The 27101-nt window shown below is 36.7% G+C and overlaps 1 protein-coding gene across 1 annotated transcript in view; it reads right to left on the reverse strand.

Moving 5' to 3' along the window:
• The window catches only part of zfhx4 (zinc finger homeobox 4), a 255751-nt gene extending 235092 nt beyond the window's left edge, over positions 1-20659 (reverse strand). Inside the window, exon 1 of the mRNA XM_048596252.1 lies at positions 20484-20659. The gene's annotated coding sequence lies outside the window, so the exon portion shown is untranslated. The remainder of the gene's footprint in view (positions 1-20483) is intronic.
• Between the last annotated feature and the right edge of the window lie 6442 nt (positions 20660-27101).

Raw genomic sequence — 27101 nt, forward strand, 5'->3', positions numbered from 1 at the left:
GTCTATCATACACCAAAAAAAAATTTCCTATGAAATCATACTGTCATAGTAGTGATGCATTTGTAATGATCTGCAGCCTCAGCAGTAATCACTCACATAAATAAAATGGCAACACATCCAAAATATTTCCCTCCATAATAAACCAAAAGTCTTAATCTTCAGTCTCACAAACAGGTCAAAGGGTATATTTCAAATATTAAGGAAGATTGAAAACCTACAATGATACTGATTTTCACTCAAGAATTCTAGCAAGAGATATTTGATAACAGTTGTAAGATGCAAGACACTGCTTTTATGCTCTCACCATTTCCCTTACATTTCCATGAATACTAATCGACTCCTTTGCAAAGTATAATCTTGGCAATACTTTCCTTGCAAATGCAGAAAGAAAACTAGAGGCAACAGTTTACATCTTTCACTAAATCTTTTCAAAAGATCTTCAGATTATAAAGTTGGCTGTGGGCTTTTTTTTACTGTTAGCATATTTTATCAGATAAATCCAATAGCATGAGAGAAAAGTAAGCAAATTATTAAAATACCACAAAAAAGATTGAGCTCTTCTTTGCTTCTCATCTGACCAAGTAAATCAGCTTACTTCAAATCTTCCTTCTGTGAGAGCCCTCAGCAGGTATCTAACAAGCCCTGATTAAGCACCAATCAGGATTCTTCCTCACGCTTCACCTACTTCAATAGGCATAGAAACAGAAATTAATATTTAGTGCATCCAGTCCTACCATCCTTGGGGAAAATTAGACTCAGTCAAATTTTTTCACTGCAAAACCTAATGAACACTATTTCAAATACAATTTTGATGTTGTCAGTCCTGGTGTATTGCCCATCTCTCAGCAACTACCTCAATCAACTTCTCTCCTATCTTTAACAAATCATATGAAAGCCACGATGATGAAAAGCCTTCAATCATTTCTCAAGGCAGGCACCACAGCTCATATATTCCCTTTAGTGGAAATACAAATGTAGTTTGTAAAGGCCATATCACTATTTCACAGCAGGGTGCAGTACAGGAGGAAAGTTAAAGCAGAAACTCTGCTATTCTTCAGTCTCATTGCTCACTGGGCTGCAACGCTTATATTAATGACTTGCATAGATCCGGAGTGTCTCTAGTCCTTGCAGATCTCCCAGTTTACAGAATGATGGCACTACACACAACAGTAGGGTGGTCAGCCACTTCGGTTTCAATGCATAACAAAGGCTTTGAGCAAGGGGAGAGGCAGCTCACTGTATATGTCTTGGGGCCTTTACACCTCAATTATCAAAATTAAGAAAATTGTCACGTGGCAGTGTCAATAAGACAACATAATTTCATACTGCATACCTGTGAATAAAAAAATACTCAAAATGCTAAAAACTTGGAGAGCTGAGATTCTTCTGTGTTGTATGCATAATACCTCAGAAAGCAGCAATTTAGGGGATTAATTTAAAACAACTTCTGACTAAATAAGGCTTGGGGGATGCTCTCTGCTATTAAGTATTGAAGAATAGCTGCTTAAATTTTTTGCTCTAATCAAATCTAATCTCTTCAGCTAAGTCAAAGAGGGAAACGATCAGTTTAAGAGACATCAGAAGATTTACACAGATTGAAAATGAATTAAAATTAGTTTTGCTGTCTGAGATGGGCTAAAATGACAGTCTAATTGCCTCTGAATTGAATATCATAAAGCTTAGCATGTAATTTTAATCATTGATGAGCTCCAGGTTAATTATGCTCATGACTTGCATGCAGCATAAAAAAAAAGCATCTCTGAAATGAACATCAACACAAAGACCATGAAAAACTAATAATTTTCTAATTAGTTCACACAGGCACATTTACCTCTGCATTTAACACCAACAATATTTGCATCGGAAATTAAGGTACGGATTTTGTACTCCTAACAGTCATAAGACGTGGCAACAGAACACATTAGACAGATTTAAATACCCTGTGTGCTATCAAGAGTGCACAACTATAACAGGTCCAATTTTAATCCACATTCGGTAACTCAACTCAAATACAAAATGAGCTCTGCAGTGTATTCTCTTGTCATTTCCAGCACAAAGCAGCCTTAGTATACTTTTCATTTGTTGAGCAGACAGGACCAGACTTGACTATCTACTCTTGTTAGCACATAGTGTACATACACCAATATCCGCCAACACTGAATAATTTACATCGGAAATAAGCTAGAAACATGTAGTACTATGTAGAGGACTACTATTTCATTTCATCATCTGAAAAAGCAGACATTGATAAATGACATGTCTTCACTGCTTTGTAAATGGTTCTACCTATAACTCCAGAAAGATGCAAAGTAGCATATATTAAAAGCATTATATAAGCACACAGACAAAGCAATTCAATTAAGATAATTATAGAGTGGGGAAATCTACAATGATGAAGAAAGACAAAATGCAGCACATTTTGATTTGTAATGTCGCATTTCTTAACACTTCAAGCACTAAATTACCCTGTGGGGAATATCTCCATCCTTCTGGGCAATACACAGTGAATCATTATAAACTGATAAATTATAAAATATGCTATATACATCTGAACACTGATCCTGATACCTGCGGTTTGGACATACATGGTTTCTGCAGACAAACCAAATCAAAGACCTCAGTTCTTCTTCAGACACTACCTAAAAAAGCTTTAACATCTAAAAGCTTTATAAGCATGCTTTGGTGTTTTGAAAACGTATTTCCCAATAATTTGATAAATATGTCTTATTTTCTGAATTATTTTATTTTGAGCTATGATCCCCAAACTAGGGAGCACACTTTGCTGTTAACACAGATCTGTTCAGTTTATTGTTTTGCTCAAATTTGTAGAAGAAAATCAGCTTTCTTAAATACAAACAACTGACTTTCATATATGATTGAATTGCTGACTCCTCTTTTCCTCCTTCAGCAAATACAGGTTGAATGGCTACAAGCAAAATAATCGATACTCCTACACTAAGATTAACTGACAAAAAGTGTACATGTTAAACAATAGGGCAATGCCTCTGCTCTGAATGAATGTTCAGTTCCCATTGGAACAAAGAACTAGAATCACAAATGCCAATTATACCTCTGTTTTTTAATTGAGGTTGTCCCAGCCTTCTTCTCCGCTCCAGTGAGACAGTGTTTGAGAAGTGATTAAAAAGAACGTGATCTGATCAAGAGAAGAGAATAATGGCAGAGGAATGCTAGGTTTGCCACACTGTTAAATGCTGGGAAAAAAAAGACCAATAGGGTTCTTGTTTCTTTTGTTTTTCCATCTGCTGTTTAGTTCCCTTATTCAACATCAATTCTTTATTTGCAGTGTTAGAGGCAGGTTAAAAGCTGTCCACATAAAACACCAGTTCAACCCACGCAAAGTTAGAACTTACATAACTTTCTTAAAAACAAATACAATTATGCCAGAATTATATCAAGTTTTCGAAAGGTCATCACTGTCTCTGCTGTGGCCTTTTTGTCCACGCCAAATCCTCTATCAATATGTCATACTGAGTTAGGCAAAGACAAAAGAGAGGATCAGTGCGAAAACTGCACATATATCTAATCCTGACAAAGGAATGAATAGACCTTCACAAGTGTAATTATACTTGTTTATTTGTTGCCACATACAAACGGCTGATGAAAAATCCATCAAAGTAGGATTATTCAGACAGCAAGAGCCCTTTTACTGACTAAACTCACATTTAGATTAAGCACTATTTTATTCAAATCTAACAGAAAAAATACAATGCAACAAACTTTTCCTTGAACCTTGACAGATTTTTGCTCATTGTACAAGATTATTAGATGCATTTGCAACCAAAGCTGTGCTATATTTCTTTTAGTTTATTTCTGACTCCATCAGTAGGAACTGTGGTATGTAGTAGCAGGGTGTGGTAGATGCTTTGCCAGTCATGGATTGAGTAGAGTTAAACAGTTACTGCACTTGTCCTATTTAAGTCTTAAATGCAGGTGCCATATTTTTCACAAAAAGGCAGTAATTATGTGAGATTACTTCAGGTTTCCTAACTAAAGTAAGGTGACTTATGGCCAACAATTATTAACTAATCTTTAGCTGAGCAAATTTTCCTTTAGCTTTTCAGTCTATTGGCCACCTTTCAGAATATTTGAAATTGTTCAGTAGAAACTTAGCCACATATTTGTTACTCTCTATATGGTGCAATTTGTTGGTGATATAGCACTTATATAAACAAAAATTATGTTATAGCAAGCTCACTGCTTGTTGAGTTACTGATATATCAAAATGGAATTGTTAACTGTCTTAATTTTTCCTAATACAAGCTTAAAACCTATTTGCTTAGGGAACAAAGACCATGTTAAAATGATTCTTGGACATGAAAAAACCCCAATTTACGTAAAATTACAATAACTGAAAACAGTTTTTAGAAACTACACAACCCTTCACTTATAAGAAAGGAACAAATCAAAGTAAACCAATCTGCATAGCTAATGTCTTTGTGAGCTCTCCAATTTAAAACAGAAAAGCTGTAATTTTTTTTGCTGGCAATCTGGAAACACTCTGGAGTTAATTACAGCTGATTCGAAGTGAACCGCACAAACAAAGGCCAGTCTATGTCCAGACAATTATACTGCATTAACCAGCTTAGAGCTTCCTGCTGATGTTTCAGGGCTCTTCTATTACACCCTTCTACCTTCTCAGCATGATAGAAAGTGCTCCTGCAAGGATGAATTAATGAAGAGAACTGCAAAAGAATGTGTGACGACCTCTTTTGACTCGGCAAAAACTTTCCATCCAAGTCACTACAAAGACGGAGAAGGTAATTAAGTTTGAATAGAAGACTGAAACAAAATATACATTTGTCCTGTAAGAGGTGAAGAAATTAAATGAGAATCGGTTTGAAATTTCTAAAGATAAATAACCATAAATAAGTGGCTAAGCAAAGGAAATGTTTGTGTGCATTATGTTACCTGGCTAGCCAATGTTTGTCTTTATTTTTCACCCTGTTCATGAATCCTGACATAAGTTATCAAGCCAGATGTTTTTTAAGCACTGCTCAGACAACATGTGACATACACAACCTGAGTATGACAGATTCTCTGACTTTCATTCTCAGTGTAATTGTGGCTTTTTTTATACATGGGAAGCAATATTAGATGGTTGACATTTTATTGTTTGGATCACATTATAAACGACATAAACACAAATTAAGAACAATGTTTCTCCACAAAGGCAATTCTTTTTTAGAAAAAAATAAAAAAAGGTATTTATGATAATGGAATTTGTTGAATATTGTGAACTTAGCCCTAAAGGAACAAAATCCTCCCACACCCATCTGTAAAGATAAGTTAAGCCTTAATGCAACAAACTATGCCATTATGTACCTCCTGGTCTATGACCTTTCTTACATCCTGACTAACATTCCATATGTATGTGAAGTTCAGTATCTGATAGGCCAATGCTGCCATAGCATCCATCCTTCATTGTTATTGCAAACAAAATCACTATTTAGTTGTTACAAAATAGAGTGAACAGGTTGACTTTAATAGTTCTGGCACTCAGGTTAATATCAGCTGTTCCACTAACTGAAGCATCTAGAACTAGGGTGTATAGGCTGAAGATAAGGGAACAGCCCTTTCAGACAGAGATGAGGAGAAATTTCTTCAATCAAGGGTTCTGAATCTTTAGAATTTCCTAGCCTAAAGAACTGTGGATGCTCAAACACTGAGTAGATTCAAGGCTGAGATTAATAGATTTTCAGAGTCTAAAGGAATCAAAGGATATAGGGATCAGTTGAGAAAATGGAGTTGAGGTCAATGATTAGCCATGATCTTATTAAATGGCAGACAGGCAGTATGGCCTACTGCTACCCCTATTTCTTATGGGCTTATCTCCAATATTTCCTCAATAAAGTTCTAATATGTGTATTCACCAATTTTGTAATCAGTCATTCTTTTTCAATCTGTAGTGATGATATAATTGTGGAGTAAAGTTCCTCAATCTGCATCAAGACATATATTTTGAATGTGTAGTAATGTACTTAGTCTAATAATTTGAAAAACACATTTGATATACAAGTTTTCTTGTTCCATTTTTTTCCTTCTCTTTGTACTATTGAACTCTGACAATATTGAACATTCGTGTTGATGGTACTCAGAAACTTTTACCACTGGTGAATTGGACCATGATGCTTTGGATGAAGTATAAAATATGCAGTAGATTTGGTATTCGAGCAAGTTAAAGATCAGACATCTTGGAATTAATACCAAGGGTCCATATGAAAGTGAGATATTACCAATATAAGTCTGCTATATGTTTGGAACTACATACCATTGTTTTAATCAGAAGTGGTTATATATGAAACAAAATAATTTCATTGTGCCCCTATAAGCCTCATGTACATTAATCACCCTCCTTTTGTCTCATTCATGCAAAGAGGGATTAGATTTTAAATGATGACTGCTTAATCCCTTTGATTTCCCTGTGCTAAATAAATATTAATCTACAAGTCAATCACATCTTGTATTATAATGCAAAGTATATACAGTATGAAAGTACTCAGAAGTTATGTAAATTGCAGCTGATTTTATAAGCATCTGTTTGTTGGTAATATCATTTTATTTTTCTTTTTAAAAAGTTCCTGATCAGAATTATATGTAAAGTTAACAGTCCAGCTTCACACACACACAATCTAACCTAAAATCACTGGTGTCTTTGCAAGTCAGGAACAAAGATCCTGTGAATTAATCTAAACTATGTATAAACAATTGCTATCAAAAACAGAAATTCTGGTAAAACTCAGCAGGTCTGGAACGTCCGTGAGGACAAAGACCAGTTCTGATGAAGAAAAGGCACTGCACTTGAAATGTTAACTCTGCTTTCTCCCCACAGATGTTGCCAGACCTGCTGAGTTTCACCAGCAATTTCTGTTTTTGTGTCAGATCTCCAGCACCCACAGATCTTTGTTTTGTTATCAATGTTATGTGTGTTTAAGGATCATTACTCAGAAATTTATGTCAATTCTTCATAAATGCATGGAGGTCATTTGGATGGCTTTGAAGAGTACTGGTAAAAATAAGCGACAAAATCTGCGGTACTGCTGCTTCTAATTTCTGCGAAGTTTTCCAGTTGCTACAGATTTTGACACTTCACTCAGTTATTTATGTTCACAACAGAATCTGATATAATTACGAGGTCATTTCTGTACTCTTATGGTGCTTCCCATTACCACCTAGTTCAAAAGTTGTTCTGCAGCAGATCCTGCTTCAAGGCTAGTTCGAGTGTAATTATCTTCGTAAAATGTAATCACAGACCAGGTATCCCAGTGAGCATTCCAAAGCTATTAGCAATGTTTTAGCCTCAGATCTAGTTAAAAAAAGATAAGTATAACAGGAATGTTAGACCTGAACGGGTTTAATAACCAGAAAAGTCAGTCTATTATTGAGAAGAGAGATTTCTGCCTGCAACAGTAGCTTTAGAGTAATCTTCTAAAAAGATATTCTCATCATTCCTAAATTTAAAAAGGTCATGTGAAAATGAGCATGAAAAAGAGATTTTTAAAAATATAATCACAATATTACTGATACTGCAAAATTGTTTGTGTTTACAAATTGTATTTTCAGTTAGGTTTTAAGGCCAGTGAAGTCACAATGCATCAAAAAGTCTGCATATAATGTACGGTGTATATTGTGAAAAACTGAAACAACCAATATTAACACTGTTCGACAACGTATCACAATCAAACTTCGAAAATAAATAAAACTACTTTTGCAAAAAAAAGAATGTTTTGAATGCCTAAGATTACTCACTGTTTTCCATCTTTTCAAGGGATTTTCTGTCACTGATTTGCTCCCCATCCCTGGAAATGTGACCCCCGCTCCCTGTACTTCATGGGATATGATTTTTTTTTCCCTCCCAGGTTATCGTTATTTCTGCAGATCTTGTCGTTAAGCCTCACCAGATAGAACAGTAAAGTTGAACCCGACACTGCCTTCATCCAATCCAGACTCACGCCAATTCCGGGAGGGAGACTCAAATGTGGTTGGAAACGGGAACCCCTTGCTGATCTATCGAAAACAAGGCGTAAAGCTTTATTATGTAGCGCCTACTGCTGCATCAGAAGTTAACTCGGACCAAAATCTTCCTCTTTCACGCCCCAGCGAGTCTCTGGCTAACTCGGGGCTGGCCTGGCCTCTCCCTCTAACTTTGGGTGAGAGATTAGCAGAATCTACAGACTTCGCTGTAGTGACGGATGAAAACTCCACGTGTCATGTTCAAGGGCGATATTGGTATCACCAATCGTTCTTCCATCTTTTGGCTGCCCTTAAAACAAACTTCCAATGGGGTACATTTTCCTCTGTTGTGCCCACTCCGAAGGATTTCGCCGCGTTTAATGCAATCAAAACTTTAAGCAAAATCCACTATAAAAACGGCAAACCGGTTTGATAGAGATTTTCTATTAAAAAAAAGTATAACATAGTTGTTGGTCTGAGGAACAGAATATCCAACCGTAGTGAAATCCCCATACTGTAACATCACACTAACTGGAATCGTCTTCACTGGCCAGATGAAATACACAGTCATGGAAAAGGCGCTGCGTTACGGTGGGATATTGTGGAAACGGACGACATAATTATTAATTCAGCTCGCTACACTTCCTCTCTGACAGTTAGGAACAATAGCAAATTGCTGCAAAGTAGACCCGCATTGTATGCAAGGCGAACAGAATGGAACCATTTATAACTCGATCGCCACTCTCTATACTACCCCATAATAAAATGTTATTACTGATTTGATTAAAGTTATGTTTTATTGATATAAAGTGTCATAAGCCATTATTTTTAAACCTTTTTTCGTTTCTTTTACTGATAATTTGCTCAAGGGTAAGATTAGGAAGGTAATTCTATTTACAAAAGTAACACGTCAGTCAAGATAAACATAGTGACACAATTGACTAGCTCTTACTGATTATTTTAGCAGCAGTCTAGTTCTGCACCAAGTAATGTGAATGGAGTAAATTCTGCAGGTTTATTCAATGAGTGTCGGTTCTATTAGAGCCATTAACAAGTCGAGCTGTCAGACTATAATGAAGGTAAATGATTAGTTAGTACAGCAGTTGAAGACTTCTTCAATGTAATAAGAGTTAATTAAAGTTTACCACAAGACACTACCTAAAGGAAGATGTTGATTAGGTTTCAGGATTTAGTACTAAGAGACAATAGCTGGCAGTAATTAATAAAGCAATAATATAATGAAACGATATATTAATTGTGTTGCAAAGAAAGACTCAAAAGCTGCTGTTTTTATGATTGACTATTTCAGTAAAGATTTCAGATAGGAATCAAATGAGAGCCATGGGAAGCATTTTAGGACAAAGACATAATTTAATTGAGAGTATCAATAATTGTTATTATGCCTAAATAATTTCCACAAATTAGGAAACAAATATTATACAAGCCTGTTTGTACAAAGCTATACGAAACTAAGATGTCAGCTTTCACTGAGACTTCTTCTGAAAGTCTAAAATAATTAAGGACTAATTTGAACTTGAATCTGAATGTTTCTGAAACTCTGCCCAGTTAGACCATCAGGGGAAAAAAAACAGGGAAAAGGGCCACTCAAGGTGATCTTATTTTAATGCTAACATTTTAAAAATACATTTGTAAAGCTTTGATTATAAACTTGCACTTAAAACAGACAGAAAGCCAAGACATTTGCTACACTGAAGGGAAGGTCTATTTATTTTTACATTTTTACCAAAGTAAACAGTTTTGACTCAGTTTAATAAAACAGAATAACTCGCAACACTGTGACAAAACGTATATACTTTGAAACATTTCATCGAATCTTTCACTTAGAACCTATTATATCTGTTAAATGTGCGAGGTACTGATTGTTGAACCACTTAAATGGACTAAGCAGGCACTGAAGCTATGGTGTCAACTGTTCTTTACAAATTACTTTTTTTTAAAGCAAACACAAAATCCAGGAGAAATTAAGTCTGATTTTCACTTCTACATTTGCACAGTTTATGCTCAACTGCCTTAAAATGTGTTTTCATATTTAATTTATTCGCACTATTAAGGTATCACAAAAGTCTCATCTTTGGATTTTTAACTCATTTTTATCAATTTTTACTATTCTGAAAATGCACAAGGTAAGTTTACTAACCCAGCATTCCCCAGAGCTCCATTTGCGCTATGTCCCTAGCACTACACCAAAATATCTCCAAAAGCCCTTTTGCCCCCTTTGGCACTCTCAGACTCATTGGACCTGACATTTTCACTTCATCCATGACAAATGATCTCATGACTGTGATCCGATTGCTCAAGATGACTACTTTATCCACAACTAAATCATTAGCTACCATGAGTATATTTTCCTCATGTGGAAATAAATTCTATCCCATTAGATCTCATCCTGACATTTTCCAAAATGATTTTGATGTTGCTTTGTTTCTCTTTAAACCCTTCATCGGCTAATAATACTTGCACATACATGGACTAGCTGCTTAGTCTCTTGTTTCATAGATCAGACAGGATATGAGAAAGCTACTTAGTAAGTGCTTCTCAAGGGATTTCAGTAACTGTACTCAACCTCTGCCCCACTGAAAACACTGTGCCAGAGATATCTGTCTGTTGTGTCTCTGTCCCACACTTGGTTGGAGAGTCGAGGTGGGGTGATGGAAATTAGATGGAAATTATACCGTTCTTGTATTACTGTAACTTCTTTCTGTATACTGCACACACTGCTCAGACCAATATAACATTGATGTCACTGGCATCTGTTTACTTAAAAAGTACTAATTAACTGGCAGAGAAAAACTACTTGCAAGGTAAAGACTGGAGACCCAGGTATTCCTTCTAAATAAAACCCATTATACATTATTTATTTAAATTTTAATGTAAAAGTAAAAGAAATTTACTTTACATTTGGTCCTATTGATTCATTTTTGAATAAAGGTCTTAACAGAATCTGCTGCAAGACAAACATTCAAAGATGCAGTCACCTTCCTCATCTCTGAAGTGCTTTCTACATCTTGGGGCTCTGAAGGCAACTCTTCAGGTCATGTTCATACTGGCACCCTGCCCCCACTTATTGGGTCAAGGAGAAAGCAGACTAGTGTGTGATGCCTAGTTTATGAATAAATTGGAGGTGTGCAGAGAAAGTGGTCTCTGTGATTTGCCTGTTGACAGGAGACACTTAAACAGACCTGTATGACCAATGACACGAGGTAGACCTTAAGGGCTCCAGCTTAGAAACTTGCTGCGTTTCAGCAAAGGGGCATATATACCGTGCTCTCATATTGCTTAGAAACCTACATGTCTGTACCAGTTAAGTGTGTGCCCTTTCTATGATGACAGATAATTGCTGGCAGCTTTTCATACGAAGGGTGTACAAACTGAAAACCTGCAATTCACACTCACCTATCTAAAGAAGATACCTCCATATAATATCTACAACTGTCACAAAGAACCAAACAGAAAATTTTATTCACTTTAAATCCCCTCTAAACTTTAGAGATTCAATCATCCACAGAGACACTCATGTAAAGACTTTTGCTACTTAAACAATTCTTTGTTAGTGCTTCCTTAAAACCTATTTTGATAAACCCAAGCAATTTTGACATTCAGGTATAAAAATTATGAAGTGATTATTCAATTGACATAATTAATAAAAGGCCATCAATGCAAGGAAGCCACTAACAGATCAAGTAAAGAATTTAAGAGGGATTTCTCTACATGCAGAGTGGTGAGAATGTGGAACTGGGAATTAGTTCAAGCAAATAACACTAACAAATTTAGGAGGAGTATTGCTGTGCACATAGTGGAGAAGTGGACAGAGGGATGGTGAAACAGTTGATTACATTGGAAGAAGCTTCTGCACCAAACAAATACCAGTATAGATCAGTTGGGCCGAATAGACTTTTTCTGCACTGCCACTCCTACACTGTTCTAGGGGTCATCTGGCTGTAATACTATAATCAAAACATTTCACACCACACTTTAAAAGCTGGAAATAAAGTATGTTTTACTGTAAGTTAACTTCAAGCTCTAATCTCAAACAAACTCTCAAAGCTCTCTTTGTGAAAGCTCATCAGCTGAAAACATATGGACACATTTTATGAATTATATCATTCTTACGATATGTTTTATATTATTTCTGATCTTACTTGAGTGAATCGTTACACCCAAAGTTATCTGAAAGATACACCGTTTCCTTTCTCTGCTTTTGTAATCACCCACTGCTTTTACATTAAATAAATCATAGATGTCAGTGTACACATAGTTAATCCCGAACATCTCCAACAAGGTCCAGATGCAACTCAGGTGGAAATTTCTTACTAACAACATTGCATGGATGTGGCAGGCCTCACCTATCTCAAATTGTGAATTATTTTTATGAACGAAACAATAAATTGGTGCTGAGTAAATGCTTGTATAAAGGCTTATCTGCATTAACAGGCATATAATGGAAATCATTTGAGGATGGCATTTCTAACCAGAAAGTATTGATATTTATTAAGAAATGTGGAGTAACTTGCATCTTATAAAAAGGTATGGATTAAATATTTGAAAAAAATCACTTGCTTCCTTTATTTCTTGATATTCTTTTGTAGGTTTAATCATGATACAAATTGAATCTTATGTGATAGAAGATGGCTCTGGCATAGCTATTCATTTTCAACATTATAGCAAAGTGCTTGGAAATATGTGCATTTCAATTAAGGGAAAAGCATATCTAAAATAATCACTCTCAATTCCATGATAGGTTGATATGGTACAATGGTGTTACGCAGCCACAAGTTCCTTGCCAAGTACATCATTAAAGACACCAACAAATATTTTATGTTTTGTGATGTCGTACATTTTTGTCCCTCTCTATATTAGTGTGATGTTAAATCCAATTCAATCATATCTTTATTGTTGTTTTGAAAACCTATCCTGCTTTCTTCATTCAACAGTTTCATTGTTTTTATCGCCTGTTATATTGTAGTTAAATGCTGTGAAATGCTGTTGAATGAGTATTTCTATTAAAAACTAAAATGCATCAGATTTGTGCAGTTCCTTCTCAGAGAAAATATACTATAGTTTTGGGTGGTTCTGCTCTCTGGATTACAATTTAATGGTTGAAATGCAGAAATCTCTCTATGTAGAAGCTGGCTATATATCAGTGTTAGTTGTACATTTCAAGTTTTATCAAAGATAAATTCGACTCTTGCCAATGTAGTAAAAATGCATTGCACCACTCTGCATGCCAGCAAAATGTAATTGAAGCAGAAATGAAAAACTTAGTGCATCCATTCTCCCCTAATAGTATTAACCTGAGTAATTCCAAAGTGTGTGGGCTATATATTCACATTTTTAGATTTGATAAGGCTAATTTGAAAAAGAAAATATGACTAAAATATGCAAGCGATGTCTTGATTATTTTAAAGTATCATGTGATTAAAAACAAAGCTTAACAATCTTGTCAAAATGAATTGCTATGTGAATCAATCTCTGTATTTTTAACACAGTGGTTACACTCATACTGTGTAACTACATTTGTACAGTCTGTCCAATAGACTCACTGGATTATTTCAACATCATTACAATTATTATTTTTGTAATTTAGAGTCGTTTAGCTATTCCTCCACTGTACTATGAGAACACGGGAAAATCGTAACCAGCTACTAACCTGTCTGTCATTCAATTCTGCAGGGACTGGAAATGTGCCAATTACAGCACATGACAGTTTATTAAATGTGTTTAACACAATTATAAAATATGCCAATCTTTGGAGAAACAGAATATAACACATTTTTCTTGCTAAAATAGTCATATCCAAATTAAAGTATCAATATACAGTCACTGTGATTTCAGTTTATGGTATTGCAAGTGCCCTAAAGCTTTTACAGATTAAGTAATTTCACATTAAAAATTAACCTGACAAGACCTTTATTCAAATGACAAGTATGTGCATATAGAAGTTTTGTGAACTGCCAGCAAACAATAGGGGTCAACAGCTGACATTTTATGTCTACACTCGTCTGGGGCCTGAAACTGTTACTTATTACAACCTAAGTCCACGTGAAACCTTTTGAAAATATACTTAGAGTAAATAATATTTTAAACGAGTGGTTAAAATATCTCAGTTTATGTTCTGGACAGTATACCTGCGGTATTTCACTTTCAGAATGATAACGAAGCAGAAATTCACATCATTTTGGCAAATATTGACAAACTAAAACCTACGTTCTTTAAATGATATCTCTGACAAAGTTTTAATTTCAGCAGTTAATAAACTAAAGTGAACTGGTGATATCGCAGTGAATTTTATCTGTTTAGCATTGTAATTGGCAATGTTATCTTTCTATAGAATATTGCATGTAACTTTTATTGGGGGAAAAATCTTCACCAAAGAAAATAATTGAACATCCTTGACACTGGTGGTCAATATTTGGTTTGTGACATGCCTAGCATGTTTTTGTAACTCTCCTGTATACAAACCTTTTTTAACAGCCCCAAGCTGCACTATTATCATACATATTACTTCACAAGAAGAGAGAATCCAAGGGAATTCCATAAAGCTGCTGAAATATGAGAGTATGCTTGTTTTCTCAAGTCTTGGACAAATACATCTTTAGAGTGAGCTGAGCATTTGAGGTGGGCGGGGGTGGAGGAAGAAGAGCCTGCATTTTCATCTTCCTTTCATCTTAGTCATTCAGTCAACCATTCAGTCTGCCATTCAACAGTACTTTTCATTATGCAAAAAAATGCTAATCCTTTTCCGATGCTTTCACACTTGTATAAACCTCCATTTCTCCAACTGAAAAGCAATTATATCAGTTTACGTTTCTGTCAAAAAACAGGATTAATTCTGGAACAGCAGAATCTCTTCTTTTTCATATTCTTTTATCACAACCAAAAGAGATTATTAGTGAAGATATTTCCACAATGCAAAGTTACACTTGCTTTAAGGCTGTGATTTAATTGGTCAAAGAAAAACAGCTTTAGTTACTGCAGAAACCCTTTTCAGCAACAGAATTGACCTTTTCTTGCTAAGGTCTGAATAGAATGAACCTGAAACTGGTCTATTAATCAGAAACAAATTATGAAAGAATGTAGCTGGAATGTTTGACACTATGCTGTCTTAGGACACTCTGTAAAAGCTAAGTAACAATGTTCTCTTCATGGGTAATGAAGAACCATGACAAATGAGACAGAGAAACTATTCGTTTGCATATGCAAATTCCTATACAAAGGAAACATGTACAAACAAGTGTCGTTGTAAGGTGGATTAGGCAAACAAGGCTTTCTTTTAAGACCCTCTGCAGCCCTGAACATTAGTCAGCACAATTAACCCAGTTACCATGGTAACTAATGAAATTTTACCATGGTATGATTTAAATTAGAAAGCTAGTTATGTGTTTCCTCTACCCAACTCAAAATTCATTATTTTTGCCAGAACAATAATGCAATTGTGTTTGGCTGATCTCTGCCAGCTCAACAAGCCTCTAAATTGACAATTTGCATATGTTAATATAATTAAGTGCTAATTACATGAAAGTTGTACATATTCACATGCACTTTCCCCCAGTGTTATTTAGCTTGAACACCATCCAAGTTTTTAACCCTAAAAGAGATTCTAACCAGGAAAGAATAATTGTGTTACACAGCCCTGGGGCTCTAATGGAAGGGCCCTACACTTAATACGTTAAGCCTGCTACTACTTTCTTATCAGTCCACCCTCAAGAGTTGTTGGTATTGTGGGTATGTGAACTGTAGCAAGCTGCCAGGATTTCTGACTTCAAATCACGGCTTCACTTTTAGCAGCTGACGTTAACTCACACCAATTATTCACAGTACAATGATTCAACCAGTTACACTTCCACTTGTGGATTTTGCAATCCAAAATTATCTTCCCCTTAAATCATTGAAAATGCATAAACAATAATATAAAATATATGCCTAAAGTTGTTTTATTGGTTTTACCCAAAGACAGGAATTGAACATGTTTGTTGATCAATGTGAAATATTCTGATTCTTTATACTGAATCCGAATAAAAAAAAATCAAAGTCACATATTCACAATAGCAACACATGTCAAATAAATATAACTTTTCAAAGCGAAAGAGAAAAGGATTTTTTGGCAAAAGGCCAGCTTGCATGGATTAAGGAGTCTTTGTCCTTTCTCATATGCATTTCTTCTTGCAAACTAAATTGACCGAGTCTGCTCCACATTTTTAGGAAGGAACATTTTATACTGAATGGAAAAAATGTTCTGCAGTGTAAGATAATTGGTGCAGCTGCATTTGAACTTCATCCAGATGGTTCACAATCATAAAATAACCTTGCTTTTTTACCATTTTCCCACATTCAGATATAAATACCTGGCTGCATGCTCCCTTTCATTGAATGCCTCATATACAGAAAGAGAGAGAGGGAAGGGAGGGGGGGTGGGAAACAGAGAAAGACACACACTTGAAATTGACACTGATTCCCGAATTGAGCTCTAAACATTCAGCAATGGCAGTGGGAATAAGATTACTTCAGTGAACCAGTCACTATTTTCCACCACTGGTGTACACTCACCACCTGAACTCCAACGAAGAAAGCTTCTTCTTCAGGGTTACTGTACATATGTACACACACACACACACACACACACACACACACGTACAGACATATACACACACATGCAGAGAGACTACTTGCGTTAATCATGTAGACTAGGTGAAATTAAGAGTTTCTTTAGTTTAGGATCTGAGATGTTTGTAATTTTTAATTTTGCTTTTCCATTTTGTCATTTTATATATTTGTTACATTTAACATTTGACACAGCTAAATAATGTCAAGATAATTGCACAATTTTAATTACAACAGCCTAACATATTTGTTTAAAACTACATTGATCACAGAGTTACATCATAACCTATGTTCTGACTTTACAGAACTTTTCCTTTGTACTTCTGTTGGCAAATTTGTTCATTAAAGCTTCCAACAGCAATTTGCTGACTGGTCAAATGTGCTGAATTTGTTTTTTTTAATTGGACTACATTGTCACCTTACATGACAGCAACCTGGCTGCGTTGCCAGCCTATCAATAAGCCATCATCAAATCTTCATTGGTGCTAGAACTATGAAGACCCAAAGTCACTAAACATGTTCATGCTATTTATAGATCTGATACAAACAATAGCAACTAGCAAATATACTGCTTAGTTAGCACTTAATTAGTTTGGTGGCGTCATTTACACGTCAGCGGCATATTCCTAATGATACCTCACTCAAACATAAAAATGGATTTTCAGTGAAAAATCAGAATGAAAATATTGTGAGTCTGTGAATACATCAGTTCAGAGAAAACAAAGTCTTAAGTGCCAATCAATGAAGTGCTGGTGTTGAAATTTGTTTCAGTCAAGGTAGTTAACTTTCAAAAGTTTTAGTCTTACTATTGCCAATGTAGTTTTCAACACTATTTCCCACTCTCCAGGATTTTTTCATCGTATTATTTGAGTAGTTAGCAAAAAATTTATTTTCTAACATTAAAATGAAAGCATAAGTTTTGATTAAGAATATAATTGATATATGAGTAGCATTTTAGGTAACAACTATCCACATGAATCTGGATTTCTCAGGCCTTTTACTTAACACACAGACAAAAACACAACTGGGCATGTGCTGATACAGACGTCCAGATTCCTGGTACACCTTCAATGTTTCAAGCTTTGGAAAAGAAAGGGAGGAATAAAAGGCCGCAAAAAAAAATTCTACAGTGAAGGATTTTAAATCACTAAGCCTCTTCTAATAGACTTGAGACTTATTGAGGTAGAAACCATAAAAAATGAAGAAGGGAAATTTAATCCCTGAAATATTGATTTGCACATTAATATCATATAGGGTGAGGGCAATTTGGCTTCATGGAAATGACACATTGTCGACCCTCAGTGAAGTCAGAACCAATCTTACAGCTGAACATGTCTGAATCTCAAGAGTTATTAAGGGCTTTCTTTCTTGCCTTTATGAGTTTTTCTCTGCCTACCAATTCCATGTTAAATGTATTATCTTTAAGAAATAATTGTAAAACCTCAGGGGTTTTTCCAGTTAATGGAAGGGAGGCTAAACCACATCAGATCCTGAAATGCAACATTAAACCTTTGCAATCAACAAAGCCACCTCAGTTCTGCTTCCATCCAGTGCAGGCTATAATATTGTTATTGTGGATAATCTAATTTCACTGTGTAAGTTTTAGCTTATGGTTAAAGTGCCAAGAGAATATTAGAGAATATATGAACTGATTCACCCAGTCCCTCTTATTTGATTAGCCATTTTGCAGCATAAGGTTTTTTTTTAAGAGTATCAATACAAAATTAAAGGAAATTATTGCATAAAACTGACGTTTCTTGCACCATTTTGTAAAACGCTTAACTGCACAATCTGAGCGGATAAGGTTCTAATTTAATTGTGGATGAAACATGGCAAACGTCAATGAGAGTACTGCATGTTAATAATCTATACAAATCTCATTCTTAATCATGCCAAAATGAACAGCGATTAATAAGTTAACCTATTGTATTTACAACTATTGCTACAGCCTCAAATATTTTATTAAGGTCATTGGCTAAACAATACCAGGACAAAAACAAAAGGTTATTGTATCAACCAAACTGTCTCTTTTGGCGTGTAAAACGAACGTTCAATATTTAGTATTTAGTGCCGTTCGATTGCGGAAAAATAATGTGCTGTTAACCCAGAGGAAAAGGCGGAAAACAAAACAAAAACGACTGGCACAAGATAGCGCTGTCGCTATATGCGTCCCTGTCTTCACATACATAATCCATATGTACGTGGCTCCATATAGATATGTATTTACAGCCACTGTAAAACTCATTGGATGAGTATTTTAGAAATACAAAAAAAAAGATTGTTTTGCAGGTCAACTTGCCCGTTTAAGTCGCACTGTGGGTATTCTGTTTCTTTCATAGACCGTAGATTGAAAAATTGAAAGCATATATTTCTGATGGTGACTGTTTCAGTCGACTAAAGACCTTTCGCAACAAAAAAAAAATAAAGCAAAATCTCCGGGTGCTTGGAAATGAATAGTTTTCACGCGACCTTTCCAGCCCTATGTTATTTCTGTTCCTAACTGTTATTAAACCTGGGTTTCGTGTGGGATATTTTGCCAGTTGTGCCCACAGTTGCTGCTGGAGTGATGAAAAGGGAGAGAGTGCATTACATACCCAGCCTTTGCTCTGAGTTTAAACGATCGATCCCCGTGTCACTGTCGTGTCCCAATCGCAGAAGTCAGCCCAGAACGAAAAGGCAGGGCTTTTTACACAAGCTTCAATAATAATCAAAAAAATATACAGAACACCGCGGCATTGAGGAAAGGCCAGTTGCGGACCGGATTTCGCTGCCTGGATCTCCGGAAAGATACTTAAGAGACATACAGGGATGAATCGGAATGGACAATGTGCGATACAAAATTGGGGGAACGAAGACTTTTCGCTCGGCTTTTGACAGTAGGGGCAGTTTCTGATTGTGGAAGCAGACAGACAGACAGACAGACACACACACACACACACACACACACACAGAGACTGATCCAGGGACTACGGAAGCGTGTCTGCTTTCAAGTTCATCACCGTCACCATGAAGTCTGATCACTCTTGAGAGCATCACCCTACCATAAACTCTCAACCTGCTGCTGCTCCTGCCTTCCTGCCCGGGATAAGCTTTGGGCTTCAAGCCGGCCAGGCTCTGTATGTGTGTCTGTGTGTGTATGTCTGTCTGTTTGTGTGTGTGAGACCAGCTGGCCCGTGCACCGCCAGGTAACCAAACCACAACAGCAACAAAAGGAGATCGAGAGCTGTTTCACAATTGGGAGTCGATCTTCTCGAAAAAAAATCCCAAAAATTAAAAGAAACGAGAATCATATCTTACTAAAGGTGAGGGGCGTACTAAAGGTCTTTGTTACATTTTTTTTAAAAAAACAACTTTTGCCACAAATCTTCTACTTTTTTTTATTAAAATGCTAACTCCACGCTTATGATTGTAACTGCTTCTGCTGGAAAGGCGACCGGCGGAAAGTGAACCGTTCAGCGCTGAAAGGATAACGAAATGCGGGGTTCGAGCAGCGTCGCTAGCTTTTTTCTCTCTCTCTCTCTGTCTCTCTCTCTCTCTGACCAGAAACTCCTCCATCCGAGACACCCCCCCCCCCCAAAAAAAAAGAATGAACAAGTTGCGTCTGGAAGTAGTTTTGACTGGAAGGCGAGGCGATCTGATAGTCAGATCTGTCTCTGATGTGTATCTACATGTCCGAGGAAAAGTCACACGATTCTACTTGTATAAACACCAGGTACGCAAACAGAGAGAGAGAAAATAAAACAATCCTCATTCAATCGCGTTTAGAGTCATCTTTTTTTTAAAAAAATCAAAAATGTTTTGGCGAGAAAGTCTGCACACAGTGCAAATCGCTAACACAGCCCGTTGTATTTCCAAGATAACACTAGCATACCGGTTAGAAAAGTGCAACTTACTATTTTCCCTCGTAGCCGCTTCTTCTTTTTTTGTGTGTGTTATAAGGACATTAATTATTGTCACATCCACTGGCCCCCCGATTGCTTGGAAAAAAAAAAGCACAAGGATCCCAGGCCAAGAGACAATGGGGAGGTGAAGCGGTTCTGGGGGCCCCGGCTGTATGAGCTCTCTTGCCGGCGTGCGACCGCAAACGGAAAAGGGAAACTGGAAATGAAAATCCGATATATCTTTATTCTGCTAATTATTTTGCCCTGTAAAAAATGGCTGATTAAGTTGAGTGCGCATGTGTCTTCATTACCGATGCACGACGGGAAGGTGTAATTAGCGAGGTGATCAACATTCAAAAGATTGGACTTGACGCTTTGAAGTTGGGAACCACGGTGGCCGCTAATGGAGAAGGTCCCAGACCTGACCCATTGCAGCTCCTGATAGGTACCCAAGCCAGTCAGAGAGAGAGAGAGGGATACACACACACACACACACATACACAGATACTCAGACAGAGAAACACACACGTACAGAGATATACACCACAGCTCCCGTATCACACACAAAGACACACAGGCACAAAGATTTTGAACAATCCGCCTCTGATTTAACACTACCCACACAGACACAAACTCCACTGTGGCACCGAAAGCGATTAATTCGCTCACACACATACACACACACATTCCCACAAACTCAGTGGATTCACCAGAACGAAATAGAGAGAGAGAGAGAGACAGAGAAAGAGTCACATCATATACAAAGGTCTACGTCCGCACACTGACTCCAAACAGTGGGGTCAGTTTTTTTTGTTGAAGTCCGTGTCCCTCCGTGTAAACCGCTGTGTAAATGCAATCAGAAGCATTCTGGAAGTTGGGCGAAAAGTCATCAACTCGCGAAAAAAAATGAAAGAAAAGCGAACCACTTCGCTTGAAAATGTTGACGGATATTTCAACAACAAAAAGGGGAAACTAATGATTTTTCGGGGGGGGGGGGATGCTGTTAATAATTGGCGCCGCCGATCTCAAATAATACCGTTTGCTGTGTGTGCATTTTTTTATAATCGGGTAATTCAAATAAAAAAAAACAAGGCAAATAAACACAAAAGCCGAATAAGGTTAAAAAAATCAAAATGCCAGCTTTGTCGTTTCCTCACTAATCGCTTCTTTTCAATGAAACACTACCTATATTGATTGCGCTGATATCTGATCTACTGATGTGACTTTGCAACACTAATCTATATGACAATTTCCCTTTATTTTAATGTTTGCGTCTATATGCCTGACTCCACTTAAACTGAAATAACGTGTGACTGTCGCGGGGGCTCATTTTCTCTCAGTTAGTTCTTAACAGTTAAAGCCTACCTTTTATTTTTTGCTCTCCTCTGTCCCTCACCCTTAATAGTCGCTATCGAATAAGACACTAAGGATGTTAATCGTTATGAGGGAATCAGGAGATCACCACTTATCTGGGGAAAATCGAAGACACTTTATTCAGAGCTGGGTTAGAGGATATGATAAGGCTGGGTGAGATAAAGTGGAAGTGTGATGGCACATGTTTCTCCTGTCCATTCTCTCGCCCTCTAATCCTCCCTCTTTCTATTCCATGTTGTTGTATGCTGAGAGAGGTCTCTATCGGGGTCTCCCTGTACGGTGGCCGCTAGTAGACCTCAATTCGCCTTCTTGATCTCTCCCCTTGTCTATCACATCGCCTCTCTCTGTGGGACTCTGCTCGCTCTATACCAACACATCAGCACTGCTCGAATGTTAGGGACCCGTGTTCCAGACTTCTCGATAACCCTCACTCCCACCACCCCCTCCCCCCGGGGGCTATTTGCCAAAGGCGCTGTGTTAACTCTTTCTGCAGCACCACCCCCCCCCCCCCCCCCGCTCCCCCCAAACAAAACTCAGTATCTGGTTCAAAAGCCGATAACAATCCATTGCTGATCACCAGTGGCCAACATACAAAATCACATTTTCATACACACTGGATAATGCTAAGAATTTTCTATTCATACAAAACGGTTTTCCATTTTCAACGATAAATATATCTATTGATCGGTTTGAACTTCCAACAACAAACTTGTCTCGTCTTCCAGCTACGGTTCAATCTGCTGGACTTTGTCGATCAGATAAATACAAACATGCCACACAAGAACAAAACTTTCGCAATAATAAACACTTTGCTGAGCGCAATAATGGCTGTTCTTCAGTAAATGTTTTACTTTCTAAATCCATTTAAATCTCAATCATTTTCACTGACTAAAAACGCGCTTCTTAAATTTCACAGCATTATCGCTCACCGTCCTCGATTGAATCCTCCAATTCTGTTTGAAAAGAAGCATTCTTTTTAACAGCTTTTTTTAAAACCAAAAAAAAAGTGTTTTACAGTACTTTTAGGATTCCATTTAGATACAAATTTTCACACGTTAAAAAGTAGTTCGTGCATTACCTGTGTTTCATCTCCAGCTCTATCAATCCTTTATTCTACAGATCTTTGTAATTTGATTTTAGGGATTTATTTTGTACACAATGTGGTAGATCTTTTTTTTCTCTCTCTGTTGAAGGGAAATGTATACGATGAACACGCCTGGCGCCCTCTGGGGCTTAAAAGGTCATCACTTTGACAGCAGGCTGACCATCATCTCCTCCCGGGTTCGGCCCATTGTTTATAAACACAGAAATATATCCACCATTTCCTATCGCTTAACAACAGAAATTTCACTTTCTTTCCGGGATATATCATGCGGTCCGATACCAGACGCAAACCACAAATTGTTCAACTTTTGTTCGGAACACAGACAACAGCAGACAATTTTTAAGGAAAATAAGCATTTTGTTTTACCTCAGGAATGTTATCGATCACTTCTTTCTTGAACACACTCATTTAAACGTTTGCCAAAATAAAACCCCACGGATTTAAAAGGGATGTCATCCCGAAAGTATCCAGCGCAGCAGGCCCAGTGGAAAAATGTGATAAATAAATTCGAGTCTGAGCGCTGCCTCTCTCAATGCGGACATATCTGACTTTAATTTAATATTCCGCAATCATATTTTATAACGCAAATAATTCATGCCTATATTTCCAGCGCTTTTGCTTGGAACTCAAGGATTGCACTGAGCAGAGTGTAATTCACATCAAATCTAAATTAGTACATGGATCATCCTACATTTATTATCACTTTACACTTCTGCTTACCGCTGTAAAACCCTTTTAAGCATTTTAAATACCTCACAAGCCAAGCTTTACATTTTCTGAGATCTCGAAAGAAAACAAATTAAATTCTCACACGACCAAATCGTTAAATAATTTATAATCGAGTAATATAGACTAGATGTACCCTATGTAAAACACTACCGTTATCCCATTGATCTGCTCCTGAATCGATTCGATAAACGGAAATCTATCAAAACGCTTAAACGTGACATATCATTTACAATCAAACATTTCCTCCCACAACGAAAAAAGGATTATTTCATGTGAAAAAGAAACATATTCTACTTGACTTAGTCTATTGATCATGGGAGTATAATTAACTTGTATTTATTATAAACTTCACAATTTCAGCATATATTTCCGACTTTGTTTTCAACAAATCCTACCTATTTGAATATTTCAAATCCCATTTTTCAAGCATCTAATTTTGCAATTCTGTCACCTTAAATCCTTTGAAAATTAAACAAAATTAAATGACCAATTTCGCAATATATGCGAAAACAATGCACTTTCGTTTGTGTCCTTTTTTTTGCAATATGACCCACAAATGAATAGCAATCTGTTTTAAATATCGCACAGTTTAATTGGTGCAATGGTATTTTTTTTAAAAAAAACGACTACCACGACATGTTAGCACTTTGGATTCTATAGGGCTATAAACGCTCATTAAATATCTTTGAACAATGTTCTGTGATGAAATGGAGACACACCACAGATTTATATTTGCTGTTCAGGATCAGACTAATCCCTGCTTTCCCCACGTCTATGTTAGATCCACAACACTATTGTTTCAGATCTCCATTTTTTTTTCTCAAAAAAAATCCACTAAATGGCGACTATCAAATTCTGACAATGTAAATTCGAACTGTTGCTGTACAATCGTTATTTTTATTTGTTAAAGAAAATCGATGAAATTGCCTCTAAAGTACTTAGTGAGGCGTGTTTGTACCGACTAGGGGAGAATACTAAATACAGTGGTTGGTCGATGAAAATTGAGTGGTTAGGAAATGTTTAAGTACACGCTCCTTAACGCTTGACTTGGTGACTGAAATTCTGCCGCTCTGATCTTTCTCACTCTCCCCTCTTCCTTTTCTTTACTCTTTTGTGTGCGCGCGTGTTTTTAACCAGCTGCTTCGGTTTTCGTCCACCTCTTCCCTCCCTTCAGCGTGAAACACTTTTCTGATCTCTTTCTTTTTTTTTCCCCTTTTCACGGACTTTCATCATTCCCAGTGGCTTTCCTTGCGCCTTTTGATGTTTCCGCGCTTCGTTTTTTTTAAAAATCTCTCTGTCACGCTCCCATCTCCTCGGTTAGCCCATAATTAGACCCTAACGCAACATTCCGTTCCATTACCACTCACTCGTTTTTGTACCCCTTCTCTCTGGCTTGGAGTAATTTTATTTATGTCCACTTTACCTCGAAATACTTATTTTTTTAATTTTCACTTTATTTCTCCCATAATGTTTTCAGCCTCCTCTCTGCTTGTCTTTCGTTGATCTGTCACTTCCCTTTCACGTTTCCTCCAACTTTCTGTTCTCTTTTCTTTTTCTCTATCACCACTGCCCCACTTCCATTCTTGTCATTTGTTTCCTCTTTTCATTTCCCATCCTTGTCCATTCTCTTTCCTTCCATCCAGAATCTTTGGTTCACTCCCCTCTTTCCTAATACTAAGACCCCACTCTCTCTCACGCACTGCTGTTTCCAGACGCTGCCCCTTTGTAAATTCACCTTTCCCCTTCTGTTATGCCACTTCCTCCACAATTTTGTCTTTTGTTGAGTCTTCCCTTTTTTCTTTCATGTTCACATATTTTCATAGACTTTCTTCTGTTTTCTCACTTCCTTTCTTAGTACATCCTTCAGATTTTCTCTATCTAATTAATAATTTAAACATTCCTTTCTTACCTTCTGCATTTTTTCAAATAGTCTCTAACTAAATAATTATAGCATACACCCCCACACATTTTCACATTATCTGCTGTTTCTCTTTCTTTCCATTTCCAATTTTTGTTTCTCCCCATCTATTTTCTCACCTCATATATCCATCTGTCTAATACTTGTGGTTTTTCCTAGTATTTATCATTATTTCAGTTTGCACTCCACTTATCATCTTTTCATTCAGCTTCTCATTTGCTTCCAGCTGAAATATTCCCCCAGTCGCTTATGGCTTATTTCCTCAATGTCGATCTGTATTCAGTCTCACTTGCAATATTTTCACCTAAATGCAAACTTACATTTTTCTTGTTCACTGCCTTTTCTCTCTTTCTCCATTTTAAAATCACATTTTTAGCATTAATTTACATTTTCCCTGCATTGCATATTTTCCTTTCCCTGCATTTTTCAGCCTTCTCTGCACCTCCTCCAATAACTTCCTGCACTTGCCTTACTTTGTCTCTCTCCTAGAACACTCTCCAACCCTATATTATTCTCACTTGCCCCCACAGAAACTGACTGGAAGCTCATGGAGTTACTATTTTTTAACCAAGGCAGCTCATCTTTTAGGCAAACCCTCACTGACTGATGCAACACACAGGCCAGCAGCTGATGCCAAGACAGCCATCCAACAAAATTCCAAGCAGTGAGCAAAGTGCCAATCTGCACAGTGAGATCAAGCCATAGGTTGCTATTGCATAGCACACATGTAAACCCAAGTCAAGGTGTTATTTTGTATTTAAGAAAAATAAAAAGAATATACAACTGCATATTTCATTTAAACTTAGTTTTTCATACGTAAAATATTACATTTTTTTGTGAATCATAATTTTTCTACAATCTATCTTGAAGTTGTTTTGCATAAACCAAATATTTTTAAAGCCAGTGACTTTATACCCCAAAAGTAATTTCAAAAGACAAAAAAATGCTGCTATAATGCTGTCCATTTTTAAGATCTAGACCTCATGAATCACTGCATTTGTGTTATGAAGTTGCTCCCTCAAGATGTTGTTGGATTATTGGAGAACATTCAAAAAGATTTACCAGGATGTTGCCAGGGATGGAGGGTTTGAGATACAAAAATAGACTGGAAATATTGGGATTTTTTAAACTGGAGTGTAGGAGGATATTGAGGTTTATAAAACATGAGAAGTAAAGATAATGCAAATAATAAGTCTTTTCCTTAGTGGGGGAGGAGTTAAAAACAAGGGGGCATTTTTAAGGTGAGAGGAGAAAGATTTATAAAGCACATGAAGGAAAATTTTTTTAAACAAAGAACAGTTCATGTGAACAGCCGGAGGAAGTGATGGATGCAGGTACAGTTACAACATTTAGAAGGCATTTGGATAAATTCATGAGCAGGAAAGATTTGGAGGGATATGGGCTAAGTGCAGGCAGGTGGGATTAGTTTAGTTTGGGAACATGATTGGCTTGGACTGAGGGATCTGTTTCCATGTTGTACAACTCTATGACACTATATAGTCCC

This window comes from Rhincodon typus, chromosome 4, assembly GCF_021869965.1.
Source record: "Rhincodon typus isolate 14 chromosome 4, sRhiTyp1.1, whole genome shotgun sequence".
NCBI lineage: Eukaryota > Metazoa > Chordata > Chondrichthyes > Orectolobiformes > Rhincodontidae > Rhincodon > Rhincodon typus.